Here is a 27,571-nt window from a genome sequence, read left to right on the forward strand (position 1 = left end):
TAAAAATCTAGAAAAATAAACTTACGCAACGAATGTACATTCAGCTGAAAATATGTGTCATGATCTCTAAACCAGAATCAGTGGAATATAGGGTTCACTGGATTGTTTGTTTCAGGTGCCTTTTACATTATACAAATCTTCATCTGAAATGAAAGTGGTAAATTATTTTCTGTTCAAATATTCTAGATTCCTTTTTGATGACATTGTTAATGACAAACCATATATTGCTTTTAAGATTTTTTGCATGACTGTGTCTCATCACGTTTGATAAATCAATAGAGTTATGTTTTGGTAAGACTTTTCCAGTCCCTGTTTACTGAGTACAAAACTGTTGATCAACAACATTATGTTTCTGTTGTAACATTCATATACTTCTAAGTTAATCATTTATAATTAAGTTGCAGATCTGACGTTCTAATGAGAAAGTTGGGTTGAGAAAATTCGGCATCTCAATCCGAATTTTCCCGTAGAACTGGGGATCATTTCTTCGGTTCATTTATAGCGATTTTGACAAGAAAAACTAGAAAGAACACGTGGGTCCTATTTGAGTGTCAATATAAAATGGTATGCTTTACGAAGTTTATAAGTACCTAAAATTGCCATCGTGACATCATTAATGTGGCCAGAACAATGCAGCGTGTAGCCTTTGTACGGTTTTTTTGTATGTAGGCGTTATTCGGACCATCCGCAGTAGTTCTGGAGAAAAGATGTCACATCAAAGGTATCGTTAGCTGGGATGGTAGCCAGATTACGACTCCATACGATTCCAAGGTAGTAACATGGATGTTGATAATTGTTTTCCCCGAACCGTCCGTCTCTTGATTACAGCCTTTTTTCTCGCTATCGTTCTGATAAATTCCGGGCGAATTAAGAGCATCCGCGCTCTCACATAATTCAACTAAATCTTGCTTTCTTTTGTTTGAAAAAGGAATGCCTTTAGATTTCAGAATATGCTTTAGATCCGCGCACTGCAAATCTTGATAGTTGGCGTCCATCATGACGATATTGTGTCCCAGACGACCCTACAAAACGCGCCTCCAATGTAAAGAGTGCATTAATGAAAATCGAAAGTATTGTTATAAAATGTCTGCACATAATAAAGTTAAATTTAAAAGATATAAACTCTTTGTTTTCTGGCATTTGATCGCAGGTTGAACTCTCGTTATTATCTTTGGTTAGTCCATTCTGTTCGAACTTTCTCCAGTCCTTCTTCGTTACCCAAGCCTTCAAATAAATCCTTTAGTCGCTCATATTCACGACATCCTTGCTCGTGCGATATGTGTGCATCTGAAAATTTACCTATGGCTAACTGTGCATTTTGAAGAATCCTGTAACAACTAAGAATAGTTAGTGTTGTAGGTTTGTGTCGAATTGCTGCATCCTTTTGCCGACATGCAGATGTAATCAAATCTATGACCTCTTCGTGTTTTTCGAGACAAATTAAGCATTCGGCTAATCGACATTGCAAACTAAGGACACCGTAATCACGTGACTGGCTGTCTCCATGACGACGAACAGCTTCCCGGAAATGTCTGACAGCTTCTTTATACATTTTTTTCGCCATAAAGGCTCTTCCAAAACATTCGTTTATAAGAGACCGAATATCTTGATATATATTTTGGAATTCTCCAGCCCGTTTCATGGATCTGTCCAAGACTTCCAGCGCTTCGTTCGGTCTTCCAGTTTCAGTCAATATATTTGCAACATTTACCTCAGATAACGCTATGCTTTTCCATGCAGCGTTTGTTTGTGTTTTAATTTCGAGCCCACGTCTAAAATAGTATTCTGCCTGGGAAATGTGCCCCTTCTTCTGATACATTTCACCAACATTATTCAACATAGCACCAAGAATAGGGTGCATGTCCGTCCCAATAGCTTGTCGTCTGCGTCGTAAGGCTTCCAATTGATATTTTTCGCCTATGTCCATGTGATCTAAAAGAATCAACCAATTGTTCTAATATGGCCTATTGATTACCATTTGAAGAGAAAAATCAGAGATTGAATATTTTTCCCCATTCATATGTAGAAATGAAAATACAGTTTACCGAGATCTAGATGAAATAGCGCCAGGGATTGAAGTGTGCTTAGGATAAGATTTTCTAAATTCATCCCCAATTCTATCTCAATTGTTAGGGCTTTTTCAAGAAATCTGAAAATATAATAACGAATGACGGAAGAAATTTCATAATGAAGTTAAATTTTAAGATCAGCACAGTATGCTCTTGGGAAAGAGAAAAATATATACTAGAAAACTATTAAGCAAGACTATATTTACATCACTCAAAACCGACCTTTAAAGCCAAACATTGTTATGGTCGTGAACGCTGCTAATTTCTATTCACAGGGAATAAACGGTAAGTCACAATTGATCTTAGTTGGAATATTGTATCGATCTAAATGCATACGGAAATACATCTAGTCTAACAGTTGAACTGTTCTACATCAAAGTCCAAATTTTCTCTAAACACACGTGTGAAAAGCACAAGTGAATAAATGGAGTGTATTAATTCTTATTATTTAAAAAAATATAGCTAAAGACATATTGATGTATGTGTGTGATGTATGTACTTGATTAATGTAACAACTTTTAACCCGAAAAATGTAAAACAAAAGCATGTGATCAGTAGGAAAGTTGAATGTAAACGGCACCCATGTAACAATGACGATAAAGTTCGTTTCCCAACTCGTGCACCAAGTTCCTCTTGCCTGTATGAACAGTAAATAAAGCTTTCTAAGCTTATATTTTTTAATATATATATATTAAGTAATATAACTAGTTGGGATCTTTAAATCTTTGTGGAATTTATAACGGCACGAAAATTAAAATATAAATTGTGTAATTCGAATTACTAATGATTAATTTTCAGATAAAATTTCAAAAATATTAACAAAAAAATTTTGATTGCCCCCTTTTAAATACGTGGCGAATGATATCAATAAAAAGTTGCTTATTGCTAGTCAAACGGAAATCCACGGACCTGGTCAGATCACGGTCCGACAATAAGATCAAATCAAACTCGATGTTATTGTTTTCAACAGGTGGCATCATTTTTATACAGGAGGCGTTTGTGAAAAGTTCGTGTACAGAAATGTATAGAAACTGGGTTCTGTAAAACAAAAGATGTCGATTAGCAGAGACTTAGTGAGTGTTTATTTGTCTAAGAAATTCTTACATTTTAATTACAATTGGGTTGACATATTCTAATTTTAAAATTTATTTTAATTTATTTATTGATCAAATAGACATGAACCAACTCAATGAAATGAGCTTGTATGTAACCAAATTATACAATTCAAATACCGGTATATAATCACTCAACAGTAGAAACTAGTTCTGTTTTTCGGCATCGTATTTTGTTGCTTTGGTTTTGACCTCTAAAACCACTTAACCTTACACGATAGCTTCTTGTGATTTCCCCTGGCATCCCAAATTCCAACCCAGACTTTGATAAAGGAAAGCCAACGAACAGTCCTTCACTGCCGGACCATTCTGTCTGATTCTTAAGGCGTTCCTATAGTGACGTTCTCCAAGGATATAGTCCCCCTAACAGAATAAACGAACATAAATATGTATTCAATTATGAATAAGCGTTATTTAGATTCATATACTAACGTTAATAATGTTTTTAATGATTCTAGTAGATCTGTATGAATGAAATTGTCCTGTATATGAATTGCTGTATATGTTCTCTTTCCAATAAACTATATTGTAAATGTATTGTCATACATACACCTGTTAATGTTAATATACCGGTATCTGTTTGTCACCAAATGCTTTTTCATGTCCAGCGCCTGTCATTAATTTCTAATGTATTTATATTCAGATATTTAAGTTATTATAAACAATATTGATTTCTGTCCAAGTAAAAGAAAAGAGTTCTTATGGCATAGTTTCAATCAAATTAGTTGTGCAATAGCTTATTCTTCAAATCTTCCTTTATTCAGTTTAAGGTTCTTATTAGTAAAACAAGCAAATAAATTCCATCGAAATCATCTTACTTTTATGTTGGTAATAACACTTCCTAAACCACTGAGGACTTTGGATGAGTCGTAATTGTTCTTGTATTGTTGGGTAAGGCGTAGACATTCTTTGTAGAACATCATTCCCATCTCTTAAACAATATATAAATAGTGCCTGTTTAGGAGGGTAAGAGCTGAAATTGTCACCCCCAGAAAACTATTGTCAACCGACGCGAAGCGGAGGCTGACAATGGTTTTCGAGGGGTGTCAATTTCAACTCTTACCCTCCTAAACAGGCACTATTTTTTTTATTATACTGAATGTCTTAATTTAAAAAAGACTATTTTTATATTTGAATAACGGGAATTCTTTGGCGAACCGTACGCGCATAGTTTACGCGCATGTCGTTGTGTTACCCGTTGCTAAGTGTGTTGCTAACGCTGAGGGTAATAGAACGGATTATCAACTGCGTCTAAACCAATCAGATTTCAGTATTTAACATGAAAATATAATAATATAAAATACTGTGAGTTTAGCAGCAGATTTTTAATCAACCTACTTGATAGAGCTTTGAGACTGACGGTCATTTACCGTAGGAGTCCGGAGAGTTAAATAAGAAAGTTGGAGATGTCGTATTAAACTGGAAGGAGGCGATGTTGACAAAAACTTGGTATGTGTCACTGGTACAGTGGAAAACATCGGTGAGAAGTTTATTGAAGTTCTGTTGTTCCAGGTTAAGTTGACAAAGCGCCCACTGGTAGTCAGATGTAAACGATTTATTCTCGAGCTCTTGAAGGATTTTCGAAAAGATTCTGCAAAATCTGCCACGTACTACTGTAATTACAATGTATGTATTTGAAGTACAGTTATAAAGACGTACATAAATGTTAAAGAAGTCCATTTGTTTTGGCTCACGCACATCAAATCGTGGTCCAATTTGAATTTTAAATTATTTATATACAGACTTATTCATTAACTCACAAGGTAAGTCCTTAATCAACATGTATTCAGATATACAGTCTCGAAGAATTCCATGGATATTGAATCTTTTGTGAACATCGTATTTTTGGATAACATGGCGATTTACTGCGCTTCTCAAATATTCATGATTTGAGTTCTCTGGACCTAGAGTGAACAAAGTTGTATCCTTAATAATGCTTAGGGAAAGTTTGTGGTCAATAAATTAACGCAAAAGAAAAAATTAAAGCAAAGAAAAAGTCAATACATTTTTGCTATGAAGTTTAATATTCTTCTTTATCTTTCTACAAAGCAGAGCTCTTCTTTAAAAGGAAATTGATAGAGTCTGAAATAGACTCAATCATTCAGCCCTCTTAAATGATAAAATCTTTCAGAATGAAAGTCAAACCATGGCTTCATTGTTCCCGTATAGGTTACTACATTCTTAACACATACAAAATATGATATTTACCCATCATTTCCAATGCCTCTTTTTCATCAAATGTTCCTGGAATGTAATTAATGATAGACAACTTCTCTTGTAGTGGTTTAGACATGCGGTGAAGGAATGCAAGATAGACTGGAGCTGTTAACAGAATCAGTTGAATGACAAACGTTTTAAGGATGATGCACAGTCAACAAGTACCTATCAGATCGACCCAAACATTTTAAGGTGTTTTGGGACACTTCCATGTTGTGACGTATTGTTTATCGAAATAAACAATAAACAATGAAATTAAGTGCAGTTATTTAAATAGTTTCTTTCCCAATATTGTCATCTAACAGCGTAGCGTAGTGAGTTAGAGGGTTTACTACGAATCTGTAACTTGGACTTCGAATCCCACTGTGGGTTTTACAATTTTTACCTTTCAAAATATTTTTTAAAGTCATTTTTTGGTTAGATATTGTAAATTTGAAAATTCTAAACCGGTGAAAGTATTTAAATTATAATGAACTTTAATCCACATTAATATGACAGATGTCCCATACCACCTTAAACCTGATATTCTTGCCACAAACTTTTACAAAAGATACAAGCTTCAAATAGTTTCTCTCATTCAAACACACACACACACACACACATACACCGCTATATATATATATATATATATATATATATATATATATATATATATATATATATATATATATATTTCGAGAAAATTGTAGCCCTCTTGATAAATTTTAAGTTAAAATACCAAAATGAAGATAACAAATGCCTATATTTTTTTTTTACCCAGTCTCTCTGTGCTTGGATAAAACTCCTGACTTAAAAGTTTCAGTCGACATTGACTCAGCAGATATATAATCTCTTCCACAGTTAAGTCTCCTGCGTCAATTTCGGCTGCAGTCATTTGAAGAACAAGTGGTAAGCCTTCACATAGATCGACAATTTTGTAGAATTTTTGGTTCTTTTCTAAAGACGGACAAAGTTTGCAGAGTAAGTCTTGTGAGTCTTTTAACGACAATGGACCCAGTGTCATTTCAAAGATATCGGGATGTTGGGCAAGTGGGAGTTTTGTTGTCGATGTGGCCAGTATTCGAGTGTTCTTTAGACTAGCCAGCGAGTAAATCACATTTTCCATGTATACAGATAGTTCGCTCTCCACAACGTCTTCCATGTTTTCAAAGACAATGAGATGTTTCGTTTGAGAGTTTTTGAGTGTGTTTAAAATTCTCTTAACCAAACCGTCAAAAACTTCATGAATGTCCTCATTGCCTAATAAGCTTAGACTTTCTTTTAAAATTGATGATGCGAGGGGTTCCAAAATTTTGATTCCCTCACCTACGTTTTTTAGATCCACCCATTCCACTTCAAAATCCTGGATCCTGTGGCAAATTTGACGAACTATTGAAGACTTCCCTATTGCTCTAAGTCCGTACACTATGACAACTGTTGAAGTGTTTGATCGAGAAATCAGTCTGTTAGTGATGTCTTGAATTTCTTTTACACGTCCAACGAAATCATCCATTATGCAATTTGCATTTGAACAGATTGTGAAATGAAAATACCATATTCTCTGGATTCAAATAATTCTACAATGTGATAAAAATAACTTAATTCATTCGTATGTTTTATATAATTTTTATCAATTTTGCATAAGTTAAATTAAAAAAGTAAATAAACTAGATTTTTCACATAATGCACATAGTTTTCATATCAGATTGCATTGCGCCATGTCTTTTGTAAGCCTTCGTATTCAAACATCCATGACAGTGCAGCTCAGCGTGTCAAACACTTCCGCAATTGTCAAATACTGCCATTATACTCGGCTTAGTCAAGAATCAAGAAAAACAACATGTTAAAAAAATCTACGATATCTCAGTATCAATAGAAAATCAATAAAACAGACATTTCATATTTTCTTTGTGTGTTATGAAATAGAATGTGTGCATTTATTGTATTGTTATCATTCAAAGCAGCTATTAATTACCAGATGATCGTTTATCATAAAAGGTGATAGTAAGAGGAGTAAAATATCTTGTTAGAGGGAAGATGCAACTGATAATCTGAATAATTAAGAAAAATAATTAATACAGTACCTCCGTTATGAACAACCTTTGAACCACACTAACTTTTCATTACGAACTCTATATAAAAGCCATTGATGAATACTCAATTTTATCTCTACAATAATACAAAACTCTGCATATTCTCTGTCAAACCCAACCGGATGTTGGGTTTTTTAACGATCTCCGATCCTCAGCAATGTTCGATAACTCTAATTTATCCGCATTGTTTTATTCGTACCATAAATTTGACTATTAAATAGACAAATTTAATAAGTCTTAAAGTGTTAATATTACACAAAGTCATTCAACGAATTGCTTGACTTAGTGGCTCCATGGACACCTACTACCAAGAAGATAAGGTAGCGATGCACCTGTACAACCGGGTTTTTTTCCTTCAAAATTTCTCAACTTATACATATATACATTATGTATTCCATTATATTCATCGTGGCCTAAATTGCAATAACTTTGCAAAATGCATGGATACCATTAAAAAATATTTTTCTATTTTATTTCGTTTATAGAGTTTAAAATTTAAATAACATTTTTTGAATGAAAAAAATACTTTGAGGCTAAGGATCGGAGAATCTTAAATATAAAACTTAGCAAAGTTTGCAAGAAATAAGATATTAATTTCAAAAAAAATATCTAAGCACTGATACTTAGATACACAATTCGATGATCAGTTGTTTGACTTGCCATACGGGGTTATCTCGCTTGTAATACTTAATGCTAATAAGATTTAAAGATAGTTATCTTTGTATTATCCACTTCTTTGGTCCAGAATAAATTGTCTTCAAATATGAACGAATTAATCAGTATTTTTCCCCAAAGAACTGCAAATCAATATTAATGAATTTTTCTTCTGTCAGTTTTTTTCAGGTCTTTTTTATGTCAGCATTTACCTTAACATGTCAAATCTTATAAATAAGCTTATTTACATTGTAGTTTTACATTTTTTCAGACTCTCTTCCTAAAAGGAAAACATTCCTTATTAATTTTTTAGTTGACGATGGCTTGTCTTAAACGGCAAGATCAGTGGTATGCTGTTCTTGTTCTTGTATTATTGGGTATAATGTTAACATCTTAGTAGAAAACCCATATAGCTTATCAGACGTGCAGCTTTTGGTAGCAAATTCTGATTCTAAAATGGGGTTGGAGTCCAAAAAGGCTGCCGGGGGGGGGGGGGGGGTAAAATAATGAAATATGTTTCCCCATGTATGATTAAAGAACGCCATCTGGGATAGAACATAGCAACGGGCAACATAAAATGGCAACATATACTATTACTGAAACAAGAGAATGAGGAGGTTCAATGGCCTTAACTCAATTTAAAACAATTTCTAAAGGATCCAAAGACCTGCAATTTATTGTGGTGTGATCATCTTGAGATATTTATGTTGATGAAAATTCACCATATCTTAATTTAGAAAACCGCTTTAAAGTTTTCAAATTTTACAATATTGGACTATATTAAAATTCACTATGAATTTTTATGAATGTAAAATTATAAATTTTCCAGCAGTCTCCTAGGCCAGAGTCGGACCATTGAACCTTTTGCTCAAACATTAAGTCTGTCAAATAAAAAAAAAAAGAATACAGCTAGTTTAATTAGTTATCTTCTCAACACTTTGTGATCACTATAATGGTTAAGGGGAAATAATGATTGAAGAATTTTTTTGGCTCAAAACAAGATTCACAAAATAACTAACTGTTTAACCTGGTAATCTAAAAAGCATTTGATTCTGGACAATATTTGTAAAGGACATTATACGTTATGCGTACATGTATGACACAAATTCCAAGCCAATATGTATATTGGCTTGGTCTTCATAATAAGATGAGAAGAGAAGATGAGAAATTCAATAAAACAATCTCAACGCAAGTGAAATAAAAAGAAATAAAGATAATATATAAAGTTAAATTCACATGAACCCTGTGTTTTCTGGCAATTAATCGAGGATAGCAATGTCGTTATTATGTATGGTCAGTCCATTCTATCCGAACTTTCTCCATGCCTTCTTCTTTATAAAAACATTCTTTTAGTCGCTCATATTCACGACATCCTTGCTCGTGCGATATGTGTGCATCTGAATATTTACCTATGGCTGACTGGGCATTTCGAAGAATCCTATAACAACGAAGAATATTCAGCGTAGACGGTTTGTGTCGAATTGCTGCATCTTTTTGTCGAAGGGCAGAATTAATCAAATATATGGCCTCTTCATGTTTTTCGAGACAAATTAAACATTCGGCTAATAGACACTGCGAATTAAGGACACCGTAATCACGTGACTGGCTGCAACCATGACGACGAACAGCTTTCCGAAAATGCCCAACAGCTTCTTTATACATTCTTTTCTCCATAAAAGCTTTTCCAAAGCACTCGCTTATAAGAGACCGAATATCCTCATAAATATTTTGGAATTTCCCCGCCCGTTTCATGCTGCTGTCCAAGACTTCCAGCGCTTCGTCGGGTCTTCCAGATTCAGTCAATATGTTTGCAACGTTCACCTCAGATAACGCTATGCTTTTCCATGCTGCGTTTGTTTGTGTTTTGATTTCAAGCCCACGTCTAAAATATTGTTCTGCCTGGGAAATGTGCCCCTTCTTTTGATACATTTCACCAACATTATTCAACATAGCACCAAGAATAGGGTGCATATCCGTCCCAATAGCTTGTCGTCTGCGTCGTAAGGCCTCCAGTTGATATTTTTCGCCTATGTCCATGTGATCTAAAAGAATCAACGAAGCGTTTTAATATGGCCTCTTAATTATCATTAGTAAAACAAAATCATAGGTTAAATATTCTTCTTTATTCATTTGTGGATCGAAAATACAGGTTACCTAGATCTAGATGAAATAAGGCAAGGGATTGAAGTGTGTTTAGGATGAGATTTTCTAAAGACATCCCCAGTTCTATTTCAATTGTTAGGGCTTTTTCAAGAAATCTGAAAATATAATAACGAATGACGGAAGAAATTTCATAATGAAGTTAAATTTTAAGATCAGCACAGTATGCTCTTGGAAAATATAATAATGACAGAAGAAACTTCATTTCGTCACATTGATATAAATTCAATGAATTGTTCATTACGTGATATTGAGTTTCAAGATCAGCACAGTATGCTCATAAGAAATACAAAAATACATAATCATGCCATGAAATAATTTAGCAAGACTATATTTACATCTTACAAATCCGGCATTTAATTAAATTTTGTTAAAAAGAAAATTAAAACAAAAGTTGTTGTTCAACAGATGCTAGTTTTTATTTTATTTTATTTTATTTTATTTATTTTTTGCATTTTAATCACAACTGGGTGGGCATATTCTAATTTGAAAATTTATTTTTTATTTATTTATTAATCAAGCAGACGTGAACCAACTACTAGTATATAAATTGAGCAAGCATGTAACCATAATATACTGGCATTGCTTTATCTCTCAACAGTAGAAATGTGTTCTGTTTTTCGCCATCGTATTTTGTTGCTTTGGTTTTGACATATAAAGCCGCTTAACCTTACACGATAGCTTCTTGTGATTTCCCCTGGCATCCCAAGTTCCAACCCAGACTTTGATAAAGGAAAGCCAATGAACAGTCCCTCACTGTTTGGCCACCCTGTCTGATTCTTAACGCGTTCCTATAGTGGTGTTCTCCGAGGATATAGTCCCCCTAATAAAACAAAAGAGCAAACATGTTTTATAATAAAAAAGCATTACTAAGATTTATAGTTATATAAATGTTTTCTTATTGATTCTGGAAGATGTTTATGAGTAAAAGTGTCCTGTATATGAATTGCTGTATATGTTCTATCCCCTAAAATTGTGCTCTGTCTATTACAGAGCTCTTCTTTATATGGAAATTGATAGAGTCTGATATAGACTCAATCATCAAGCCCTCTTAAATAAAATGAAATTCAAAACCATGGCTTCATTGTCCCATATAGGTTACTACATTCTTAACACTGATATTTACCCATAATTTCCAATACCTCTTTTTCGTCAAATGTCCCTGGAATATAATTAATCATAGACAACTTCTCCTGTAGTGGTTTAGACATGCGGTGAAGGAATGCAAGATAGACTGGAGCTGTAAACAGAATTAGCTGTGTGACAAACGTTTTAAGGAGGATGCACGGTCAACAAAGTGCCCATCAGATCGAGCTAAACATTTTGAGACATGATATTCTTGCCTTAAACTATTGAAAAGATTCGTCTCGAGAAAATTAATACAGTTTTAAAAAGACCACTAACTCCCAGCCCTCTTTACAAATTTTTTAGTAAATATGCAAAAATGACGTTAAAATGCATTTTTTTTACCCAGTCTCTCTGTACTTGGATAAAACTCCTGACTCAAAAGTTTCAGTCGACATTGGCTCAGCAGATATATAATCTCTTCCACAGTTAAGTCCCCTGCGTCAATTTCGGCTGCGGTCATCTGAAGAACAAGTGGTAAGCCTTCACATAAGTCGACAATTTTGTAGAATTTTTGGTCCTTTTCTAAAGACGGACAAAGTTTGCAGAGTAAGTCTTGTGAGTTTTTTAACGACAATGGACCCAATGTCATTTCAAAGATATCGGGATGTTGAGCAAGTGGGAGTTTTGTTGTCGATGTGGCCAGTATTCGAGTGTTCTTTAGACTAGCAAGCGAGTAAATCACCTTTTCCATGTCTACAGATAGTTCGCTCTCCACAACGTCTTCCATGTTGTCAAAGACAATGAGATGTTTCTTTTGAGAGTTTTTGAGTGTGGTTAAAATTCTATCAACCAGACCGTCGAAAACTTCATGAATGTCCTCATGGCGTAATAAGCTTAGGCTTTCTTTTAAAATTGATAATGCGAGGGGTTCCAAAATTCTGATTCCCTCGCCTACGTTTTTTAGATCCACCCATTCCACTTCAAAATCCTGGATCCTGTGGCAAATTTGACGAACTAAGGAAGACTTTCCTACTGCTCTAAGTCCGTACACTATGACAACTGTTGATGTGCTTGATTGAGAAATCACTCTCTTAGTGATGTCTTGGATTTCTTTTACACGTCCAACGAAATCAGCCATTATGCAATTTGTCATTCATAAGATGAAAAATTCATGTTCTTTAGATTCATGCAATACTGCAACGTGAACAAATCGTAAATTATACGTATGGTTTGTATCATTTTTATCATTTTTTAGTTTTAAAATTGACTTAAAAATGTAAATAATTATCACTTCACAAAATAAAATTGTTCTTACACTTAAGTCTTCAGGTGGGAAATCGTTGCTCCATGTCTTTTTAAAGCCTTCACGGGTATAAACTTGAAAGCGCACTTTTTGTGTTTCAAATTCTTCCGTAATTTTTAAAGAATTAGTAGAACGCACCCGGCGCAGTCGGGAAATAATGATTTGGTCAAAATTTATTTTTCCGTTTTTAATGTCTACAGTGCTTTAGTTAGGCATTTCTACTGTCAACCAAAATATGTCGTCGAGTTAATTGTAAAGAAAACACCAAGACTACAATTATTTTGTTTCTTAAACAAAGCTCATGTCAAAGCTTGGGGTGTTATAGGAGCGACGACATCCAAAAATAAGCATCCAGTGCTTATATTTACTAGTATATTCATTCTTATATATGTTTGCATGAAATATTTGTGAATCATCGCTTTAAAGCCATTATATACGCTCTAAGACAGGGATATGAAACAGCCATATCATCTTGTAACATATATCTGGTTTGCTTCCGCGATTAAAAATATGGTGTCAAAAACTTTGTCCATTTATTTTGTATTGACGAATAGATAAGAATTAACCATTACATATCAAATTAGTTATGTAAGTTTGATCGTTTCATTAAATCTTACAATAAGTAAGTAATAGATAGTAATAATAAACTAGTAGCAAATATACCCAAAACATGAATAGGCTAAGTGTATTCAAAAGAAATTGAACGTCACAGATTTCCAATGCAACATGCAGGGAAATGTATATATATTTAATGTAATTATTAAATTTTGAATGTTGAATAGGAAATTCTAGGACTAAACCTAAAAAATGTGACGCTATGATCTGTTTATTTATGTTCAGCAGACAGAAAATAAACTCATATTTGTAGTAGAAAATTTTGATTATTTAATTGTTTAATGTAACATATTGAATCAATGTAAACAAAAACATGGCACGAACCTTGTTTACATAACAAAGAATTGTGAGCTCTGTATCTTGCTTGCATCTCTACGACTTAACACTCAAATTTTGGTTGATTATTAGAGCATTGTAAACAATAAAAATAGAAAAATATATTTTAATAAAAATTCTTTGAAACAACGTTTTTAAATATGATGATATCTAGTGTCAAAAGTACAATCAACAAAATACAGACTGTTTATCTTTAGTTTGCGTAATGATCTGGAGTATGTATATATCTTGTGCAGTGTAGTCATTCATACTAATAATGTCCTCTTCTTTTGACATAAAGGGGGAAATACCTTGTAAAAAAAGAAAGAACGAAAGAATAAAAATGAAAGTAATGATATATTAATGTGTGAAAGCGAAATAACTGATTCGGTAGTACATGAAGAAACTTAATTCCAAAACAAACGTTCATCTGTTCATTACGAACCATATATTGTAAGTACTTATTCATTTGGTATTTATTTAGTGTATGATAAAACACTCAGTTTGAAACATTTGCAACAAATATAATATTATATAGGCAGTAATATTTAGATACATGGATCAGTTGTTTGACTGACCATACGGAGTCATCTCGCTTGCAATACTGTAAAATGAAGTCCGACATGTGTTTTATTTGACTATCAGAGAATGTCAAAACTACATAGGATCTGCATGTGCAACGATGTACAATATTAATTTTGTAAGACTTCGATTTACGCTCTTTGCCATCTTCGGTTGAAGCAAGCGAGGATCTTTTGAATTTGACAAGTTAAGCATCTAAAATTATTTATTTTCAGAATGTGGAAGACAAAACTGTATTTTTTAGTTTTTCAACGTATTTTTTTCTCCTCCAAAATTGCCTATTCTTTGCAGACAAACGTAATTTCGGCATCTAGTACTATAAGTTACTTGATTTTACTCGTTGAAGGTAAACAATTCTAAAATATAATGATTTGCTAATCATAAAAAAAATTGTATGTTTCAAGGAATGTCCGGTCGTCATATATTTCACACATTTCTGTTGGGAGTTCTTGAACAAATTAAATAAAGAATATTTTAATATTGTTTACAAAGTTGCAAAATCATCCGTACTGGTCGTTTTATACCTGAGTTATGCGTGTGCATAAATGCAGAGATGTTAAATAATATATGTATTTGATTTCTGGGATGGTGTCTCCTCTTCTGAACTGTAATGGTTGTCGAAACACAGAAAAGTCCAAATTTCGAAAGCGATAGAAGTTTCTTCTTCTTAATGAATTATAAGCACATACTTATTCTAGAGGAAAACGTGAGTAGAAGGAGGCGTTAAAAATACAAGATTTTTGAAATCCGGCGTTTGATAAGATACTAATATCAACTGAGTATCGACCAAACCTACCAAAACCCTAATCTATATGGCATATCAGAAAGGACTATTTTTACGAATAGGAGCGAAGAACTATTGTTGGATATTCTTTAGATTCATTATAAAGTATGTAAGATTTCGGGAACCAATCCCATATGTAAACTTTAATCTCATCGTAACACTCAAATATAGACGACAATTTACCACAATTCAATCAAAACAGGATATTTTTAGACATTTTCTAAATATTCGAAAACAGTAGTTTTAATTCAATAAACGATAGCAGCTCATCCAAAAGGACTTCAACAGCCGAAGGCTCCCGTACCGACTGAAAATAGACACATCATCTGTGATTCGAATGCCTTTCACCTTGAAATGTGGATTCCTTTCTATTTTAGTGACAATCGTGTTGAAAGCATAATTCTCTTTTGCACTGCTAAAACTACACTAAGGCAACCCCCAATTACTCACGGAATTTATCATTCTGGCAGTAGAGAAAAGTGCAATCGAAACAGCGAGAACGAGTTTAAGAACGTAGAAAGACTTCCAAAAGTTGCATAAATACAATTAATGGTGGTGTTATAACAAAAAACCATGCTACAGAATGGCAAAATTGTTTTATGTTATTATTATGAATGTTTTTGGTTAAATGTCGTCATCAATTCATAAGAGAAATAAAACATAAACCACTTAGAATGATTAATTCTCTAAACTTGGAAGCAAGACTTCGGGGCAAGAGTATTTGGGTTATCTTTATTTCAAGTTACATCGTTCAGAAATGTCACTGCATTAGATTTGAGTTTTAAGTACCGTTTTTGTAAAAGAAAAATGAAACTCAATCAGCAGTGAAATTTACAAAAAATGTTTTCAAGTGTGCATGACGTGCATTTATGCATGTGGTTGATCCGCCCAACACCTTTAAAAAGAAAGATGTCAAAGGATCAACCGGGGTTTACGGTGTGAATGACTGCCTGTTCGTTGAGGCTGTCTTTCACTTCATCGATTGCTAGTGGATTAGCTCCTCGGTCATCAGCCGTTCGCCAAACCCGAGCGCTCTCGTTCCAATAGTCTTTTCACTTTTTTTTTTTTTTGATGAATTATCTTCAAATTTGCATGCAACCCTGTAATCTTCCGGATCTTTTCATCTCGTGGCTCTTTAGCTTCTTTCGCTCCCTCAATCGCCTTTTTCCTTACATGTCATCGAACTATGATGTCTAAAACGTTTGTTGTTGCGAGGCAGGTTTTGGTTCCACGATGATGTTTTTGTTGGTGGTGAACACCCGGTGCGGTTGACTGTGATTTCCCTTTCATGGTTGACTTAATTCTGCTGCTATTGGTGCCTTGCCGTATTTTTACCTGAAAACTCGTGGTATAATAAAACAACCAGAGGTAATTTTACTGGTTGTTGAAGACATGCTTTGTTTCTGAGTCATTCAGACAATTCAGATTCCCATTTGTTAACACCTACTCGTCCCATTATGAATTCATCACCTAGTTGCATTTTCAAATAGACAGACAAGACAGCTACTCAAATATCAATGAATAGCGTCTAGCTGTTTGTATTGTGAATAGGTATGAAATTAAACCATCAACTGCAGATTATAGATCGAGGTATTTTGGGCCTTTGAGGAGAAGCGTTCATAGTTCAGTTCATTGTCCTCACTTTGTCCGCCCCTCTAAGGTCCCTAGGGGGAACAGAAATCAATGCGATTTGACCCAAAATTCCCCTGTCCACAACTGACCTTTTGTCGACTTGTGGAGATGAAATGCCGATACAGAGCTTTTTTCACAGCCTCTGAATGAGCTATCCATCTGCCCTGAGTGCTGTGAACGAGAGGTCAACAGCCTAGTCGGTCACGAATCCTTCCTTCCTGTGATCAATATACCTGCCTTCCATGCGACTCCTTAGCGTTAGAGAATAAACTCGAGCTTTCCTGCATGGCCTTTCCAGGAAAATTCAATGAACTGCAAGAGAGGAATGTCGCGAATTACAGCATGCCTAATTTCCCTCATTTGTTTATTTATTTATTTATTCTTGAATTCTTCAATATGTTGACGGTTTTCTTTTTTTATCTATTTTGTTAGTTTGTTTTCAGGGTTTTATCTGCCGCAAAATTCTTGACTTAAATTGTCAATGACGTCTTTCAATCGGTATGCGGCGCATTTGTTTTTATTATTTTGACGGATTAGCTGAGAAACTGCGACATACTTCTGTTTTACTACGCGTGTTGAACTTCGCTTAATTGCTCCATTTTTTTTACACCTTACTCGAGATTCACGTGCCTGATTTTCTCACGTAAATATATAGATATATCAAAGAGTGTTATTTACAGTAGGAGGGCGACATGTAGGAAAATGTAGGGAGTTTATTGTGTCTGCTCTGTGTAGCCTACATTTGGCTTTACCTCAACCAAGAGACATCTTGATATATAGCATTATGGAAAGATAAAAGCTACGGCCGCTGTATTGATCCTCCCAAACTCGATGCCTGCAGACATGGATTTAAATTGTTCTTGATTTATTTCTTAGATCCTTCGGGGGAAGAAGAACTACGGGAGTTCAGTGAACACGTCAGAAGTTACGTCCTCTGTGGTTATCTCATGGTGATCACTAATTCGCAAAAAATAGTTAGTCACAATGCCCCCCCCCCCCCCCCCCCCGCAATTAAAAAAAAACTCAACAAAATATGTGACGCAGATCTATCGGGCGCTAAACCTTGAAAAATTGACGTCATGAATAGGAATGATGAAAAATACCACATGGCACAACTAACCTAATATAGTCAAATATTTCTTTTTCTCGAGGTTGATACTATGTTTTGAAGCACAGAACAGAGTAGTAATTGGCTTCATGGTTATGTGTGGATGTCGCAAATATGATCTAGCATTTTTAGCATTTGATAAATCATTTTTAATGATTTTATTTTCGTTTTTCCAAAGAAAACAAATTATTTAAACCAGAAATGGTATTTCAAGGTTTAATCAGGATCGCGAATTCAAGGTCCAGCGAAATAATATCAGTATTACGTGTGATCGGCAAATATAGAAATTTATATATTTGGATCAAATCAAGGTTGGAGACTAATAAATGCTAAATCATTTGGACTAAACACTAAAGGACAGTCTAGTCCTCGGGAAAAAATCTTCCCATGATACCAGAATGGTGTCACTGTAAGTGGACAATGACGTATTATATCAATGTGTAATGTACGAGTCATAAATTCAGTAGCTGTACCGATTTATAACAGTATGCAACATACAGACAAAGATTAAGACGGAAAAAATACACTTGTAATTTAAACAGCTTATGGACGTCATAATGACATTGTGAGCAACTGAAAACGGAAGCATGAAAAACAACCAGCGTCAAAGAACCGGAAAGGCCGGGCTGTGTTTATTATGTCACTACAACAGTTTATCAAAACTGGGTGGCTGGGTTGTTTTTTTCTTCATCCAAATGGCATTTGTTAATTTCTCCCTAATGTGGTCAATATTTCCTCAGTAGCCCTCTTGGTGTATTATTTTGGTTAATTATGTAAATGGATGGAGTCCAGACAGCCCCAGACATGAATTACCCGGTATTATACTGTCTCCTCGAGACCTATGCATCTGGGTTAATTTTTGTCAAACGCAGGTGTTACAATTCTCTGTGTTCTTTTATTGACTTATTTCTATGCTTTGACAGAACAATTTCAATGATAAACACAATGAATTATTATATTGGCCATGTACTGCTAGACGACTTGTTCATTGTTCGAAAAGTAGAATAAGCATAAACATGTTATTGATTTGTAGTGTCCCATATATGTATGACTATCCTTGGGACCAATTATACTGACAAATATCGAAGAAAAGAGAGAGAGAGAGAGAGAGAGAGAGAGAGACACACACACACACACACACACACACACACGGACTGACGGACAGACAGAGAAAGAGAAAGATAGATAGAGAAAGAAAAGACAGAGAGATCTTGTCTAGACAGAATCCTTTGTCGATTTTCATATTTGATGTTCCTCAAGGGCTGACAGACGTCCATTTTGGTTCGGAATCTGATTTCATAAAGAACCAGGTGAATTGTCAGGTCACATCCATCAGAAATAAAGTATCCCCGTTGTAATTAGTGACGTATTGTCTCCAAGATGGACGCAGTCTTATTTTGTTCCGTGGTCACCAATTACCGTTATATCAAGCATATGATGTGCCCTTACTTTGTCATGAAGCCCAATAACAAGACTTATCGTATTTCAAATGAACTCGCTGTCTAATATTTCTTTCAATATCTTGTAATTATTAAGACTTAATTTATATTTCGTATCCTAGATGAACCCAGCGACAGAGTGGAATTTTAATGTATTTGGTATAATTAACAATTATGACATGATTTATGATACAAAGATTAACATCATGAATATCATATGCACTTTTGAAATTAAATCCTTGATCTCAGTTTGTTAAAAAAACAAGAACTCATCACAAATCATCCTGACGAAACTGTACGGCTCAAAAACAATAACAGTTAAAAGGGGAAAAGTACACATTTTCAAAAGGACAAGAGCGTATAAGGCCTGACAAATCCCCCCGTACCCAGGATTTTGAAATGGCATATGAACATATAAAAAATATTCACGTTTGAAAAAGTGCATCAGTACATGTACATGTATAATATAGAATATATATAGAACATAATATATTCTCTGACAAAGACATAATATACAATAATACATGTACTTGATACTTATCTCCTTTGTTTGATTTGATGCTTTCTAAGCATTACAGCATGATTTCATAGAGCCATTTCAACAAGACTTTGGACTTTCGGTTGGACGTAGCTATCTATTTCTTTCGTCAAAACAAGTTAAAAATGACGCGGTATCAAGTGAAATATGCACCGAGTGCGTAGTTTTAGCTCAAAACCCAGACAAATCTTGTCGATTTCAAACAGCCATGGCTGAGTGGCCAGCAATGAAATAGACAGACCTACGTCACATTGCTGTTTGACACAACTAACCAAAGTCCAAGGTCTTGTTAAAATGGTTCTATCTGTGCTAGCGCTATTTTTATCCGACATTGTTTGTACAGAACATGAACATTACGTAATTCTTGTCATTATACAAATGGTATTAGATATTTTTTCATAATAATCCAATAAAAAAGCAAACATGTTTTACTTAAAAGCAAATGAATTACAAATAAAATGCCGTCTATACGATTCGAACACCCTCTCAATCGAGAATAAGTACTAAGAGCCTCCGCCTATCCCAGTGAGCTACGTTGACACATTAATTTACATGTGAATAAATTTAACTCTTTGACAATAATCAATTAAGTAAAACGTTTTTGGAGAGAATCACAAATTTGACCCATTTTGGGTCTAGACTCCATCTTAATAAATCAATAATAAAAATCAAAATAAACTTATTCTTTAAATAAAAGTACTTTTAGGATGGAGTCAGGACCCATTTATACCTAATTTTGCAGTGAATGATCCAAGATTTTGGCATAAAACGCTGTGCACGTTAAGTTGGAAACTTATACCGGTCGTGTTTATAGAATGAAAGCACAATATTGACTTCCATCGTTAAATTTATAATAAAAACAGTGCATACGAGTCAAAAATTAATATTCTAACTTAAATTGAAAATCTTTCGCCTTCATTGCTCCGAGTGGGGGATACATAACGCCTTGTACGCCCCTGTTCTTTCGGCATGTAACTACTTTCATATAAAGACAACCCGTCAATGACCATTTCCCGCCACTAAGACTTTGAATTCTAGTTTTAGTTTTTACTTCTTAGATGAATGGATTGACGCTTAATATTAAAAATACAATATATTTTTATTTTTAAGACTTGCCAATTACTAGTTCGAATACCATCCTTGCCATCTAGCAGTCTTCTGTCGTGTGTGTGTGTGTGTGGGGGGGGGGGGGGGGGGGGGTTAAGCCAAACATTAAACATTTTGTCACCGAATATAGCTGTACTAAACTTAAATCTGTACGTCTCATGTTTTACTCGGTCGATTCTTTAATTTCCGGTGTGTTTGTTCGACAATTGTTTGGATGTTCTCTGTCTAATTTCAGAAAACCAAGAGGAAGGGTTCTCTGAACTTTGATTTTATGGAACAGGCTTGCAGGTGCTTGATATGTTACGAAAATTTGAATTAGTGAAATTCTTTGTAAATCCAACAATAACATAACACTAGCATCAAGAATCCTTAACTTTGATCTATAGACGTCGTAGCACTTTCGGGGTCAATAAAACAATGAAATTTCATGTGGGTATGAACTGTAGCGATCATTGCGTATCATGTGGTTTGATTTTGCAATGGTCGCTTTGCCTTCATAGTCCGGGTGAACCAAGAAAGAGAGCTTTTAACTGTTTATATTTTTTGTATGTACACCTCTCTCTTAATTTTGCTTCTATCATCCTTATAATCCAAGTAAGAACGTTAAATTTTGTTTTTTGTCGATATTAAGTTCGTGATATAGAAGGAACAGCCAACTTTTCCATAGATGGGAGCAATCGAAACATCCTTCAGCCTTTTCCGTCAAATCTAGAAATTTCTCGACTTGACGGAAAAGGCCGAGCGATGTTCCGATTGAGATGGGAGATCACTACGAACATTTGAAAGTTTGACGCCAGTCTGTGCAGTCAGTGCTCTCGGTATAGCTATCTTAGTTTTGGTAAATTATGGAATAAAACCCGGATAGCATTTAACTGTTTGAACTATTATTTGTATCAAAGAACTGAACACTACTAATGATGCGTTCGAAGGCCGGTTTGAAAACTTCTAAGAATGTGTATATTTATACACGGACAAATTGGTTTAAACTGGCCAGATTGTGATTCAGTTAGGTCAGTTGCTTTATGAACGCAGTTGTTGTTGTTTTTTTTTTTGTTTTTTTTTCATTCTTTTTTTATAGAAATAGCAGAGAAAATTTTAGTCACTGTCCGTACATTTTCATCGGACAACTTTTTACAGAAAGGTAACAGAACTCAGTTATAATACCATCAGGCTCCACCGTCACCAAAATTATCAAATCCCTCAACTCATTCCTCAACTCAAATCCTGTAAAGAGAAGTGCATAAACTTGAGGTCAAACCTCAGATTTGAGGCTGAATATTGACTTGAGGAAAATTGGTGACAACGGAGCCTGAGCGATATTTGAATGTAAAGAGTTTTGTAACCACAAATGACACTCAATACTACTTTCCGGGAAGTTATCTGTTAAAGAGTTATGTAGATAGAGCAAAGTGTTATGAAAAATTGATTGCAATATTTCTAGATGAAACCAATGAGTGTATCCGGGAAAAAATTCACTTTTTTCTTTTTTCGAAAAAGCGTGGGATGTTAATGGATGTCACAGTTTGAGCAACAGTCGTCTACTTTTTTTCATTGGGTGCAGGAACATTATATTTGCAAAAAACTATCGTTAAAAGCGGTACAGGAAAAGCTTGCTCTTTTATTATTGATATTTTTTTTTGGAAAATAAATTTTGACAGCACGAAGTTCTAAAATTAATATTTTGGATGCTTTCAATATTAGCACCTTTTTGAACAAGACCTTGGACTTTCGGTAGGACGTAACTATCTATTTCTTGCACCAAAATGATAAAAATATGCATAGGTTGCGTAGTCCTAGCTCAAAATCCAGACAAAGCAGAGCCATGGCTGCGGGGCTAGGCCTACGTCACATTGCTGTATGACACAACTGCCCAAGGTCCAATCCCTTATTAAAAAGTGTTCTATTGCAATGACAGAAAAACCTACTCTTATTAAATGATATTTCAAATTTAAATAAAAAAAAAACTTTAAGTGTTCGATAATCTGTTTTATTAAACCATACGTTCTTTAAAATATCATACTTTTAAATAATTTTGGGTTAGGTTGGGGCGTGTTGATTGCGATTGGGGTACCTGAAATCTTGAAGTGTAGTCTTTAAACTGTTACCAAGTATTTTGATGGCTTATTTTTTAATTGCTACCGAATGCACATGTATATCATAGAGTAACTGTAATCTTTTTTCAAAATTATTAATTTTTGAAAGTTGGGAAAACACCTAAATTCCCTAGATATGATATAAAATCTGACAGACTCACAAACGTCCAACGAGGTTTGATTCAGTCGAATTTTTCAAACGTCCTTGCTCTGACTGCTGTATTTTATATATACGCAGTTTTCGAGATAACTTTTCTTCCTGCAATAATCATTGATATGTGTGCTATTAACACATAGTGATCGCCGTTCGTTTCTGAGAAATGCATGTGATGGTGACTGACAAACTTTTATCGGTATTATTTGATAATATATGTTATGATTGTTTCTCGGTAAAACTTTGTACTATACCGGAGAATTCCATGTAATTGTGTCAGGTGTATATATGTCAGTACAAAGTTTGGACTGGTTTTTTTTTCAGCGTAAACATAAAAAAAAAGTTGCGGATGTAAAATAAGGACATTACAAAAGCATTATTTTTGTCGACTAAAAACATGCTGGCAAACGACACAATGTTCATATGATAATGATGAAAAAATGTAAATACATGTAGTCAATATCAGGGAGTAAAGGTAAAATAAGCACGCACTGTTGGTAATATATATAGGTGTACTTCAAGCTGAGGTCAGGTTTATCATATTCAATGCGGAGTTTTTAATTGATGGTTGGAAAAAATTACTTTGAGCAAGAGTAAAATGAAAAGAAAGTCATGCAATTCCAGAAATTAAGAGCTTTTATAGAATTCTTTCAACATTTTATACCTTGTTGATGGTATATAGACTATCCCACGTATATATATATATATATATATATGCAAAAAAGAGAACAATTGTGAATAAAACTTAATGCAGTTCTAGAGAGAACCTTTCCATACTGTATCTTTTTATGGGTCAAAGCAACGGAAGCATGTTTTCGAGTCCGTTCCCCTCGCCAAATCTTGCACTCAGTTTTAACAGAGATCGTGGGTAAACCAATTGCTTCCTAATACGTTCAAGAGTCTCTTAATAGCCCTTCTTCTTAACCATAAAGTTGTTCCCCGTGGGTCCCAACGTCAATCACTCACATAAGGAGGGGGCGCTCTTCATATCGTGAGTCAATCGTCAGACTGATAGAACATTTAATTCACATGAAAGTTTGGACCACTTTGGCTTTCTGCACAGAGAGAGAGAGAGAGAGAGAGAGAGAGAGAGAGAGAGAGCACTTCCTGTGCTCCTTGCAGATGTCTGGCTTTAGTCATTAGGACACCATATTGTGTCCAACCTCACTTAGATGACCCTTTGCTACGTGGTTCTTAGAAATAGATGAATTGACAGGAAGGAAACTGACATATTGTTAGAATGAATGGTACTTAGTCTGTCAATCGTCAAAAATAGCTGATACTGATCTCAGGAAAGCCCTCGCCGGGTCAGAGGGGCATCATGGTCGATCTTTGTTTAAGTTTTCCTTAATGGTCGCTCTTCCCTAGAGGATGTGATAAGGTTTTCCTAATAAGTGCTTCAGGGAAAAGCCTGTCATATGGTACTGTCAGGCTCAAATATGACGGTATCTTTAAACTATTTGTGTGAAAAAACAGGCAATGTAGAGAACAAAAATATGCATATAATCATAGTGCAATGATCATTACTTTGTTCTTTGGTTTAACAAACCATCCATACACATATTACTAGTTTTTTCCCTTATCTGGATGATTGTACAAATAACAAAGGAAGATATGCCAAAGATGCATACTGATTTTTAATCGTCTTGATGATAAATATGGCCGCTGGGTTTGGCTGTATTTGACCATACTGATGACTTCATTGACCATTGGTTTCATGGTTTGTGACGCATACGTGTACTATTTTAGTATCGTCGGCTATTCTCTCTAGAGGAGTGGGTAGGCAGTCCACTTCTCTATTGAGAATACCCTCTCTCTGTCTCTCTCTTTCTCCTTTTTAGCGGAACTTGTCTCTTGGACTTCAGATGGTTGAAAGTTCGACCCACGCTAGACAAATTCCCGTCATTATTGTGACCAGGTGTGACTCAAAATTGACCACTTGACCCAGTTCGGGGAACCCTAAGAGAAGCGTTACCTTCTCAAACATACAACTTTATCTTATGTTGCCATGAAACCATATATATACATATATATGCACTTCAAACCATCCGTTTTAAAACTTACCAATTAGTGATACTCAATGTGTATACCTGTAATATATTAATGACCGCGTTGACTTTAAGGAACATCTATTTATATCATATACATTGATTACATTTTTAAGGTTTAATTGCGATGATAGGTATATGAGTTTCCGCTCCATTTCCCTCGGGATCGTCATTGGACTGGTGAATGATGGCCATGAGGTCACATACCACTATTTTTACCCCGTGCTCATTGACCACGCAAGCAGTTCCATTCTAAAAATGTATGTATTATTTCAAAAATTCCTAGGGGTACTAAATGGTCGAATTTGGTTCATTTTATGGCATGGATGGAAAGAAGAAGGTTTGAAAAAAAATACAGGCATGAAAAAATTTAGAAAAATTATCTTTACAGGCGCAATAGAAAGGGTGTAAAGAGGCGAATGTTTACACAGATTCCAAAGTGAAAGTGAATTTTTCATGGTAGGGGTTATTTTAGGGGCCATATCTCAGTCCCCTCTCGATTGATTTTCCTGTAGTTTGGATATATTGTTGGACTAGTGTCATTCTATAGGTATGCTGTATTTGAACTCATTTGAGCCGGTGGAATTTTTTATATGATTTATTTTTGTATAAAGGAATAAGAGGGAAAAATAATTGTGGTCTGTGTCCATGAACGTACGTTACAGGGAACAGCAAATGGCCTGCCAAACACTTCCGTCACTTGTGGATTTCTATTTATAATTCTAATATTTCACATCTAAATTTAAAATATTTTTAAAAGTGGTACATGGCTTGAATTTTTTAACCGCTGAAAATATTTGTAATGCATTCCGATTCCTAAACCGACTCACCCCCCCCCCAAAAAAAATCCATTACGGTGGTTGATTTTTATCCTCCTGAGTGTTGAGGGGGTATCAATTATTGACAGGATTACTTTAAAGTCTGCGTGACGAAGTGAATTTATTCCGATTTCAGTCTATCTCACTGTGAATGCTTTCACGGTCCATTCTTTGCATAGGTCAGACTGACCCCATAATTCATATCCTCAATGCCACGCCGGTTATAATTAACCTGAGTTCACATTAATACATGATTAGTCAAAGTTGACATCAATATTTGTTTTACACAAGAACCACTTGCGTGCTTCTGTGTAGTACAGGCACGTGATGCCATGGTGACAGCGCGCGTGGGGGTACCTCCATCATGCACGCTCGTGTGCGGGGGATGGAATGAATCTATTGATGATGTAGAAGACATCTGTTTGCATGCATTGTCCAGTGTTCATTCTGTCTTCCTCATTGTTAACAAAATGTCAATGACAAAATAAAACTCTGTAATATCATCGACCACATGGTCATTAAGCGGGGAGGAGATTAATAGCCGAGTACCCCCATTCAGCGTCGATATTGACGCACAATTAGCCAAATTTCATTAATGGAATCACGCCCACAAAGGAGATGAATCTTAACTAGGTTTCGATCAGTGGTAATGACCATCAAATCTTCTTCGTTAAGAATTGTATTTAAATACTCTGACGACAAAGGCAGAATCAATTGTCCGGCGGATAATCGGGTATTTCTGCTTGAATCCTTGAATCATGTCATTAATACTTGGGATCAAGTAAACTCTATTGGCGTTCGTTTTTGTCTTTGATAATCAAACTCCTGTTCCCTTTTAATCATTTAAATGCCGCGTACTACTTCACCTGTACCATGGCTAATCGGGAAGTTATTTATTTAGAGTTACATAAGCTACAATAATAGGTATGATAAAATATTATGTAACTGGTCGATTTATTCCTTATGACCGAGCCATCGAGGGGGTCAATCTCACGTTAAATCAACAATCATTCAATAGGATTTCTTTATCAAATTGTTTTATACAAAACAACTGGCGACAACATTAAAAGCGACAACAATTCATTATATTGTTGTCTGGGAACCGAACTGTAAAATGGGAGAAAATTCGACGGTCTTTGGTGGGAGGGGGAGGGAAGGAAAATTGTAGGGATTCTGTTTGAAGCGATTGTACTCTTTGTGTGCACTATTAGCAGGTTCGTGAGATCAAACGCAATAAGGGACGCGATACGTCTTTCAAGGGAGAGGAAGTTGTGAACGCCGACAAACACCGAGAAGCATGAAGTGTGATATAGTGCAAAATTTCTTTAAGTGCTTCACATCCTAATAGTTCATTCATTGACTGCGTGCGTATATCATGGTATATGTAAATCGTGTGACCCACATAACCGTTCAAGCGTAGAGCACTCCCTGTATATGTATAACAAATAAGTTACGGCGTATTAAAAATATAAGCCAATCTTCCCTGTTTCCGAGAATACGTGAATTGAACAAAAAGCATATTTAATGATCGAGACTGGTATTGATTCAGACGATCGTCTGTGAGACACACGTAGGCGTTCTAACCCGAGGGATTGCGTCATTGATGTTTACCGTAACTCCGAGTCAATATGATATACACAGCGCCGACATTCCTATCTAATCGCTCGCAAAAGGCAAGTTATT

General features: G+C 35.0%; 2 pseudogenes; both read right to left on the reverse strand.

The window, feature by feature from the left end:
• Window positions 1-1,692: 1,692 nt before the first annotated feature.
• LOC128184021 (uncharacterized) lies at window positions 1,693-7,830 on the reverse strand (annotated as a pseudogene).
• A 1,193-nt stretch (window positions 7,831-9,023) lies between these two features.
• LOC128185453 (uncharacterized) lies at window positions 9,024-12,774 on the reverse strand (annotated as a pseudogene).
• Between the last annotated feature and the right edge of the window lie 14,797 nt (window positions 12,775-27,571).

Source organism: Crassostrea angulata, chromosome 5, assembly GCF_025612915.1.
Source record: "Crassostrea angulata isolate pt1a10 chromosome 5, ASM2561291v2, whole genome shotgun sequence".
NCBI lineage: Eukaryota > Metazoa > Mollusca > Bivalvia > Ostreida > Ostreidae > Magallana > Magallana angulata.